Source organism: Callionymus lyra, chromosome 15, assembly GCF_982586985.1.
Source record: "Callionymus lyra chromosome 15, fCalLyr1.hap1.1, whole genome shotgun sequence".
Classification (NCBI taxonomy): domain Eukaryota; kingdom Metazoa; phylum Chordata; class Actinopteri; order Syngnathiformes; family Callionymidae; genus Callionymus; species Callionymus lyra.
In genome coordinates, this window is record NC_141832.1 from 6,322,040 (window position 1) to 6,331,855 (window position 9,816).

Consider the following 9,816-nt stretch of genomic DNA (forward strand, 5'->3'; position numbering starts at 1 on the left):
CAGTACTTCGACACGTCGTACACCAGTACTCCGACACGTGGTACACCAATAATCCGACACGTGGTACACCAGTACTTCGACACGTGGTACACCAGTACTCTGACACGTGGTACACCAGTACTTCGACACGTGGTACACCAGTACTTCGACACGTGGTACACCAGTACTCTGACACGTGGTACACCAGTACTCCGACACGTGCTACACCAATAATCCGACACGTGGTACACCAGTACTTCGACACGTGGTACACCAGTACTCTGACACCTGGTACACCAGTACTTCGACACGTCGTACACCAATAATCCGACACGTGGTACACCAGTACTTCGACACGTCGTACACCAATAATCCGACACGTGGTACACCAGTACTCCGTGGTACACCAGTAATCCGACACGTGGTACACCAGTACTCCGTGGTACACCAGTACTCCGACACGTGGTACACCAGTACTCCGTGGTACACCAGTACTCCGACACGTGGTACACCAGTACTCCGTGGTACACCAGTACTTCGACACGTCGTACACCAATAATCCGACACGTGGTACACCAGTACTCCGTGGTACACCAGTACTCCGACATGTGGTACATCAGTACTTTAATGCTTATGTATACGAAGGACTCCCTCGCGGTGCCAACTTATGTCTCGTCTTCTGTTCGTTCGGATCATTTTTAAGATAAACCTCGTCGTCTGTACGAAGCATGTTTTTCGGGAAATCCAGGGATAACGACCGAGAGCCTCAGTAGCACCTGAACGTTGGCTCTCGCGGAGCTGATGACCTTTGACCCGAGATGTCGAGTCTTCTTTAAGTTCTGATGTCAAACAGACGCATGTGGACCCAGTGTTTAAGGTTCTTTTGATATTCGTCTTCAGCCGATCGTGACTTTGTTCAGAATCACACAACATCTTGAGTTAGCGTTAGCCGGCTAGCTAAGCTAGCTGTGTCTCTCAAACGGTGTCTCCTCCATTTCCACGTCGGTCTCCACAGAATCTATGCAATGCTGTCTTCAAACACCACCCGTGGACCACATTATGACCAGCTTAGCTCGGCAACTTTTGGTCGAGATGTTCCGCGAGTCTTTGTGAGACCAGCCCCAGGACTTGGCCTTTCTTTCATCCAGTGTTACTAATCTACGTTGCAGGGTTACTTAAGTAGAGTGTAAGCGCTGACCACACACGGACACACACACAGACACACACATGGACACACACACTCTCTCTATCACACACAGCAATAGGAGGATCTAGAGGTCCTGGACCTCCTCTGCTCAACACCACTGTGAACGAAGCGTTGACGTGCCTCACCGAGGTCGGAGATGGAAGAAATATAAGAGAAATATAAGAGATCAGTATAATAGAGAGTATATTTATGTATAATATATAAACAGAGAGTTCTATTATACGTTAGAGATATATGGGGCCCGGGGAGCCCACCTCAGCTGATCCGCCGACTCAAGTCCAGTCCACGAGGAGTGTGTCAGAAGCTTCGTGAACACCTGCCTCACCTGTGGTCCACCTGTCCTTCACCTCAGCGTGTCCTCGGCCCAAAGTGTCTCCTCAGAAGACCCTCGTAAGATAAGTTACTTCATCAGTAACTAGAACCCAATGTTGATGACCTTGAACCGCTCTGGCTCCTGGCTCAGCTCTACCACACAAGTGAATATAGCGCCATCTAACAGACGATTCTAGAGACGTCAGAGAAGTCGTTCTCTGGATTGAAAACACAATTTTTCCTCGTGGTCCAGTGTCCACTTCATGTTCTTCTGTTTGTTCCTCGTGACCAGCAGCTCCACGTGCTCTTACATAACAGCACTATTTTGATTCTTCTGCTCAATGTTCTCACGGTCACGAGTGAGGCAGAAGTTTGAGGTGCAGGACAGAGACATATTGACTTGAGTCGGCGACGCCGCCTCGGTCGCCTCCTCCAGCCGAGCGGTCACAGGTTTAACTCCCGACCATAACCCCCCGTCCTCCGAGTAGAAATCACCAGCACCACAGAGCACACTGCCTTCAGCCATGATCAGGTGCACCAGCAACGGTTCGACGAACACTCCTGACCGCGGAAGCCATTCTGGTACACGCCGCGACCCGTCGTGAGGCCGCACAGACCCAGTTTGACCTTCAACCTTTAGAGATGTTCAAGTCGGGAAAGACGTCGATGTGTCTCTGCAGCCTTTACCGTAAGATTTCACCGTTTCTTGAGCCTCTCTGGCCCAGAAGATCTGTGGTTCAAGATGGATGGGTTGGCAACTGGGCCATCACAAAACTCTCTCAGGGTAAAGACCCTCCAGAACCAACTGCTGGACGGTATATATTGGCCGCTCTACGGCGGTAAACGAGCGACGGTTACGAAGGTTGTCAAGTCAAACTGGAGCTGCTGGGCCTCAGAACGAGCCGCCGGTGGTACATTACTGCGCGATTATTGTAAATAAACCTCCAGTCGGGCACCTTCGCTCGGACACGCGGCAAGAAACGCCTCAAACGTTGGATTTCCGTCTCAGAAAAAAACGTTCTTTTTGTTGCACACAGTGACCACAGAATTGTTCTCTTCGTGTTGATATCTTGATGTGGAATTATTATCGAGGTTTTTCTTTCAGAGTTTACGATAAACCAAACTGTGAATTTGTTCGCCAACAGATGGCGCAAGACTCTTACAACCGCCGTGAGACGCTCACGCACACCTCTTCTCACCGACTTAGTAGAACTGATCCAGGGAAACGCATCTGTACGTTACCATCCGGTCACTCTCCTGATGTGTAGCTTGAAGCCCAGTCTTGTATCTCCAGTATCTATAGCCCTCCATCCTCTCCTCCCTCCATCCTCTCCTCCCTCCATCCTCTCCTCCCTCCACACACCGAACCCACTAACACGTCCTGTTCTCTGTGGTGGAGAAGGTCGACAATCCCTGCAGGAATATATCCACGAGTGGAATGTAAAATACTTGTACCATTTGAGACTCACACGGTCACTTTTCGATGTTGTTGATGTTGCTTTCGATGTGCACCAAGTGTTCATTCTTCTTGTGGTGGACGCAGACGGGGTCAGACCCCTGATCGTGTGACGGACTGCGACCGAAGAGCTCTTTTTTATAACGCGAGCGCGATCCCGAGGGACGCGAGGAACGATAGCAGGAGTTTTTTTTAACGATTCTTACGTGATTGAATGTCTGTGTCAGTGTTGATGCTTTACCGCGAGGACTCGGCTGTTTTATGCACTTTCAGCGTCGGTGCGGTCACGACTCGTGCGAACGCGAGGCCCAGGATTCGGGTTCACTCTCAGCTCGGCCCTCGGGACCACCGACGCTCGCTGCCAAGTTCATGCTAGCATAGGCTAAAGTTGACATTCCGCGGCCCGCATGCCCCCTCGCCCAATTACTCCTGCGTCCATTGTTTATTGTGGGTTTCCGTGGGAGCGTATATAGGACGGTCTTGGCTCGGGCGATCTATAGCGACCGCACGCTACTGTTCCTGCGTGTCCTGAGGTCTCGCTCCGGGTCAACCGGTGCAACCCGTTAGCGACTCTCCCATAAATCGCATGTGTCGACGGTACCACAGGTCGACCGGGTCCAGTATAAAAACAGGTTCTTGATAATAACTATTATTTAAGGACTGAGAGGAAACTCTGACTCGCTAAACCAAGAGTAGATCAATGTTGCTATGGTGACCTTGAAACAACATAAAGGGTTAAAGATCGTGGATGTCAATCGTCACAGAGATGACATCAGGAGTTAAACTGAGGATTAAGATAGATTTACCTTCAAAGGATGAAAAGACAACATCGCACTCGTACTTAGAGAGTAAAGATTGTCAAAATAAATGCCACACAGGTCAACAAGTGTCGATGCTTAGTGTCGATGCTAAGTGTCGATGCTTATTGTTGATGCTAAGTTAAGTGTCGATGCTAAGTGTCGATGCTTAATGTCGATGCTAAGTGTCGATGCTTAGTGTCGATGCTTAGTGTCGATGCTAAGTGTCGATGCTTAGTGTCGATGCTTATTGTCGATGCTTATTGTCGATGCTTATTGTCGATGCTTATTGTCGATGCTAAGTTGATGCTAAGTGTCGATGCTAAGTGTCGATGCTTAGTGTCGATGCTAAGTTGATGCTAAGTGTCGATGCTAAGTGTCGATGCTAAGTGTCGATGCTAAGTTGATGCTAAGTGTCGATGCTAAGTGTCGATGCTTAGTGTCGATGCTAAGTGTCGATGCTTATTGTCGATGCTAAGTTGATGCTAAGTGTCGATGCTAAGTGTTGATGCTTAGTGTCGATGCTTAGTGTCGATGCTAAGTGTCGATGCTTAGTGTCGATGCTAAGTGTCGATGCTAAGTGTCGATGCTAAGTGTCGATGCTAAGTGTCGATGCTTAGTGTCGATGCTTAGTGTCGATGCTAAGTGTCGATGCTTAGTGTTGATGCTAAGTGTCGATGCTAAGTGTCGATGCTTAGTGTCGATGCTTAGTGTCGATGCTAAGTGTCGATGCTAAGTGTCGATGCTAAGTGTCGATGCTTAGTGTCGATGCTAAGTGTCGATGCTAAGTGTCGATGCTAAGTGTCGATGCTTAGTGTCGATGCTAAGTGTCGATGCTAAGTTGATGCTAAGTGTCGATGCTAAGTGTCGATGCTAAGTGTCGATGCTAAGTTGATGCTAAGTGTCGATGCTAAGTGTCGATGCTTAGTGTCGATGCTAAGTGTCGATGCTAAGTGTCGATGCTAAGTGTCGATGCTAAGTGTCGATGCTTAGTGTCGATGCTAAGTGTTGATGCTAAGCGTTGATGCTAAGTGTCGATGCTAACAGCGATGCTAAGCAAAAAAGTGTGTAGACAGTGTCGAAAAACATTTTATTTTAAAAAAAAAACAAGATTTGCTTGAGTTTGAAAAACTGATTCCGATAATTAATGTTTAAATAATCTGGTCGTAAACGATCTAAGACTTCATGGACGAGTCATTAAGAAACAAAAACACAAACGTTGATATAAAAGGGAAAAGATTATATGAAACCATTAAACTCGTGGACGAGAACCTGGATCCGACCAACACCGTCCTGGAGGTTCTGAAGGAGCGAGCGCGTCCGAAGGTCGAGCTGAGAGTCTGCGGAATCTAGCGCCCTCTAGTTGCATGAGCTGTGTTGCTTGCTCTCGTACTCCTGCTCTGTGTTTCTCTGCCAGTGAAAAAAAAAAGGACAGATCAGGTCCTGACGAGCATCTGTCAATCATCTGGTGATATATAAACTCTTGGTTGTAGTCGTGAGGACAATATTAACGTCAGCGTAGAAACATAGGAACCAAATACCAGGAACTCTTCATACCTCATCGCGACACTTTGTGCCGAACTAACCAGGTTTGGACGTTGGAGTTAATCTGGCACAAACCTCTCGTATGGAAGGAAGTCGGTGTCGAACATTTGATTCACGGACGTGTTTTTTCATCGTTTCATTCGTTCTTAAATCACTTCAGTGTTAAAAGGTTGAATTTAACTTCAATAAAATTGAATTCATTCATTTCCTTTGCACATATAGTTTGAGATTCAAAAAGAAATGTTCAAAATTCAATATTTTTAATTCAATATAAAACGGAGGATCGATCACATGATCGCGTCGGACGATTGGCTGAAATCGCAGCTCGATGCTCTTTTGGGTGAATTTTTGTTGTTTTTTTCCAAATAAAAAAATGATAATAATTCAACCTTTCATTATATTTTAATGAATGAATTAAGAAAAGAAACCTTTTAACATTGAATTGAATATTTCAATAAAAACAAACGGAACGTCGTGAAAAACATGTTAAAAACTAACACTAAAAAGGCTCAAAAGAGCAACAACGCGAGACACGAACTGACTTCCGTCGACTCTTGTACAGAAACGTGGTCGTGGCTCTGAAAACCTGCACTTACTTTGTGATATCTTGAAGCAATGATCGCATGAAATGTGAATTCTGTGACCGCGACCCGAACCAAGACCGGACCCGAGCCATCGGCAGACGAGCGCCGAAGAATTCGGAGCCTTCACCGCCCGCGGCGGCGGCGACACGCGAGCGACCATATGCAAGTGAAGGCGGATCGTGCCTTAACCCGGACGCGGTCCGGTCTTGGTTCTGGTCCGAGCGAGACGCGGACGGATCCCCTGCAGCACACTGATGAATGTAGAGCCCGCGCGGGCCCCGGGGACTCCCCCCGCACCCGGGCCGGCGCTGGACTGGCGAGGGTTGTGGGTTCTCGTCCTGACAAATCAGTCCAGGCACAATCAAGGAATGGCATCTGAAAAGCTGTTTGTGTTTTCGTGGCTCCGTGACTGTCGTTCTCAGCATAATAAAATGATTTGATATCACGTCTCAATCCAATCATCTTGTTTGGGAACATTCTGTGTCCGAGATCTTCCACCAGCACTTTAGACTCTCGCTCTGGAGGTGAAAATGATCTTATGCTTTTAAACATATTGTTCTTGAATCAATATTTGTATTTGTAGATGTTGAATTCAGTTGAAAACGTTGCTATGATATTAAATATAATGAAAAGTATAAAGTCCAGAGCGACTTGACAGTTTGATCAGTAGCTCTGAGCTCTGTTGGTTCAGCCTGGAGACTCTATTATACCAACATTTATATTGAATTTAAAAGACTACAAAATAAAAGTTGTATCTTTTGGAATTATTGAAATAAGAATATCAAAGTGTGTGTAGAAAAAATAATTGATTTACATTTATTGTATTATTTATTTCAAACAAACAAATTTAACCTTAATAATAATAATAATAATAAGGAAATGTTTTAAAAACAACATTTTGTTTAAAGAAAAATTCCAATATGTCACTGAATTACTGAAGAGGTTTAAGAAGTCGTATATACAGACACAGACACAGACAGATATGTAGACACACAGACAGACACACACACAGACAGACAGATACAACTTTATAGCATCATTTATCAAACACAGACTACGACACCATGATGTCTGCACTGAGTGACGTGTGCGACTCCAGTCTCCACGAGATCTTCAGGCTGTTGTTCAAACACATGATGTCACAGATATTAATAGATCACAGCTGGAGGCGAAGAACTCTCGCTGGAAAAACCTGTAATGGATGTGTCTGTCACACACACACACACTCACACACTCACACACACACACACACACACACTCTCACACACACACACACACTCTCACACACACGCACACACGTGGGTCAGGGTTCCCGCCCGAGGATCTTTTGACTGACAGATTAAAACTATTCTGACACAATGAGTCATCGAGGTCAGACGACCTCCAAATGTTCAGAGGTCACTCGCTCTTAGCTTCTGACTTAGCTTAGCATGTTAGCACAGAGGATAGCACAGAGCTAAAGCTACATTTCTTGATCTCTACATTCAACTGGAATGTGACTGGTTCGAATCCCAGTGAACCCTATATATTAAATATATATATATATAAACATACATTAATATATACAAACATACATATAAATAAATAAAAACATACATACATAAATATATAAAAACATACATATATAAATACATAAAAACTTACATTAATATATAAAAACATATGTAAATAAATAAATAAAAACATACATATATAAATATATAAAAACAAACATATATAAATATATAAAAACATACAATATATAAAATATAAGTATAAATATAAATATAAGTATAAGTATAAGTATAAGTATAAGTATAAGTATAAATATAAAACTTACTGGTTTATTTCAGTGAAGTCTCTGAAACAACAAGTTAATAATAACCAGACGCTCACGTGACTCAAACACTCGTGTGTCATGTGACGTAACAGCTGCTCTGAGAACACGAGCTCGTGTCGAACACACGAGTCGCTGCGACACGTTTGACCCTCCAGTCATGTGACCAGCTGACCAAAACATTATGACCACCTCGCTCTCAAGAGAACATGTTGTTCTGAACATTATTATTATTATTATTATTATTATTATTATTATTATTATTATTATTATTATTACTGTTACTATTATTATTATTATTATTATTATTATTATTATTATTATTATTATTATTACTGTTACCATTATTATTATTATTACTATTATTACTATTATTATCACTATTATTATTACGAGAAGTTCCTACGTCAGAGTGCGCAGCAGCTTTGTTTACATGTTTACATGAGGAGCAGCATCTTTGTTTAAGACAAAACACAAAAGTCGTGTGCAAACGTAAACATTAGGATTTATTGTTTTATTATTATATAATATGTATGATAATATATAACATTATTATAGTTGTTGTCATGTGTGCGACATATTTGTGTTTTAAATCAAGTTAAATGCAGTTTTATCTCTAATATTAGTTCAATAATCATTTGAATCTTAAAACAACCTCAGTGTCTTCGAGTCTCTCTTTCTATCACTCTTTCTGTCACTCTTTCTATCATTCTTTCTGTCACTCTTTCTGTCACTCTTTCTATCACTCTTTCTATCACTCTTTCTGTCACTCTTTCTGTCACTCTTTCTATCACTCTTTCTATCACTCTTTCTGTCACTCTTTCTGTCACTCTTTCTATCACTCTTTCTATCACTCTTTCTGTCACTCTTTCTGTCACTCTTTCTATCACTCTTTCTATCACTCTTTCTGTCAGTCTTTCTGTCACTCTCGCGTCATCTTTCATGTCATGTCACTCTTTCTATCACTCTTTCTGTCACTCTTGTGTCACTCCGTCATCTTTCACGTCATGTCACTCTTTCTGTCACTCTTTCTGTCACTCTCGCGTCATCTTTCACATCATGTCACTCTTTCTGTCACTCTCGCGTCATCTTTCACGTCATGTCACTCTTTCTCTTTCTTCTCTGCTCCTCGATGATACGACAAACACAACGCTGGCCTCTAGTGGCGAGACAGAAAACTACAAGTGGATTTAAAGGAACTATTATTATTTTTCATGTCATGTCACTCTTTCTGTCACTCTCGCGTCATCTTTCACGTCATGTCACTCTTTCTGTCACTCTTTCTGTCACTCTCACGTCAGCTTTAACGTCATGTCACTCTTTCTGTCACTCTTTCTGTCACTCTCACGTCAGCTTTCACATCATGTCACTCTTTCTGTCACTCTCACGTCAGCTTTCACATCATGTCACTCTTTCTGTCACTCTTTCTGTCACTCTCACGTCAGCTTTCACATCATGTCACTCTTTCTGTCACTCTTTCTGTCACTCTCACGTCAACTTTCACATCATGTCACTCTTTCTTTCACTCTCGCATCATCTTTCATGTCATGTCACTCTTTCTGTCACTCTTGCGTCATCTTCCACGTCATGTCACTCTTTCTGTCACTCTCGCGTCATCTTCCACGTCATGTCACTCTTTCTTTCACTCTCGCATCATCTTTCATGTCATGTCACTCTTTCTATCACTCTTTCTGTCACTCTCGCATCATCTTCCACGCCATGTCACTCTTTCTGTCACTCTCGCGTCATCTTCCACGTCATGTCACTCTTTCTTTCACTCTCGCATCTTCTTTCATGTCATGTCACTCTTTCTATCACTCTTTCTGTCACTCTCGCATCATCTTCCACGTCATGTCACTCTTTCTGTCACTCTCGCGTCATCTTCCACGTCATGTCACTCTTTCTTTCACTCTCGCATCATCTTTCATGTCATGTCACTCTTTCTATCACTCTTTCTATCACTCTTTCTGTCACTCTTTCTGTCACTCTCGCGTCATCTTTCACATCATGTCACTCTTTCTGTCACTCTCGCGTCATCTTCCACGTCATGTCACTCTTTCTGTCACTCTCGCGTCATCTTTCACATCATGTCACTCTTTCTGTCACTCTCGCGTCAACCG